The sequence below is a fragment of the Alligator sinensis genome, unplaced genomic scaffold, assembly GCF_000455745.1.
Source record: "Alligator sinensis unplaced genomic scaffold, ASM45574v1 scaffold12_1, whole genome shotgun sequence".
Lineage (NCBI taxonomy): Eukaryota > Metazoa > Chordata > Crocodylia > Alligatoridae > Alligator > Alligator sinensis.
The window spans coordinates 2,998,386-2,999,532 of record NW_005841973.1 but is presented as its reverse complement, the minus strand read 5'-3'; the positions used below and the strand labels follow the sequence as shown (position 1 = coordinate 2,999,532).

Genomic DNA, 1,147 nt, shown 5'->3' with positions numbered 1-1,147 from the left:
CGGCTGCAGCCGGTGCGGTCCTGGCCGCTCCGCCCGGGAGCTCGGCGAAGGGGAGCGGAGCGAGCTCCGCACAAGGGAGCTGCGGGGTCCGGTCCTGCCCGCTGCATCCCGCATCCCCGGGTCCTTGGATCCCCGCGCCTGCTGTCGGGGTCGGGGTCACTGGAGTCAGCCCCGTGGGAACTTCTTCTCCTTCATCGGCATCACTAGAGTGTCAGTGATTACTGCTCTCAGATCTATATCCCGCACTATCGACCACGAGAAACAAGAAGTGTCGTCTTCTTCTTCTTCTTCTTCAGCATCATTACGGTTGTAGTTATTATAGTTGTTATAATATTCACATCCCGCATTATCAGCCACGTGAAACAAGTGAAATCTTCTCCTTCTTTTCTCCTTCCTCATCACTACAGTGCTAGTCCTTACAGCTATTGCAGGTTTTAGCTTCGTACCCCGCACTGCCAACCGCGCCAGGCAAGAAGAGGGATCGCCTTTTTCCTCTTCATCACCAGCAGCATCGTTGCTGTTCTCCTTGTTGTAGTTATTAGATTCCTCTCCCGCACTGTCTCAACCACATGAAACGAGTGAAATCTTCTTATTCGTCTTCTTCTTCCTTCCTGTCCTTCTCGCTCGAGTCACGGCGGGTATCACAGCTCTTAGATTGATATCCCGCACCATCAACCACGTGAAACAAGCGTGGAAACTTCTTCTTCCTAATAAGAATAAGAATAATAGCAACAACAACAACAATAATGATGATAATAATGATGATAATAATGATGATTACTGTTGTTGTCGTTCTTAGCATCACAGCCCGCACTATGCACCTCGTGAAACGAGTGGAAACTTCTTCTTCTTCTTCTTCTTCTTCTGCCTGCCGGCACCGTGGCTCCCACGCGTGCCCCTCAGTCCGGACAGCGCGGCGGGGCTTCCCCGCGGGGGCGGGCGAGCGGGCTTGGGGGGCCACCCGCACCCCCTGCTCCCGCCCTGGCACCGGGGACCGGGCGCAGGGGTCGCGGCTGCAGGGGGGGAGGAGGAGGAGGGGGAGGAGGAGGAGGCCCCCTTTCCCCCCACCCCCGGGCCTTGCCCCGGCTCCGCGGCCGGCTGCACGGAGGGCCCCGGGGCCGGGCCGGCCCACTGCCGCGCGCCGGAG

General features: G+C 57.7%; 1 long non-coding RNA gene across 1 annotated transcript in view; it reads right to left on the bottom strand.

Moving 5' to 3' along the window:
* Positions 1-1,141, bottom strand: part of LOC112549828 — a 2,093-nt gene extending 952 nt beyond the window's left edge. Inside the window, exon 1 of the long non-coding RNA XR_003093378.1 lies at positions 782-1,141. This is a non-coding gene — a long non-coding RNA (uncharacterized LOC112549828). The remainder of the gene's footprint in view (positions 1-781) is intronic.
* Between the last annotated feature and the right edge of the window lie 6 nt (positions 1,142-1,147).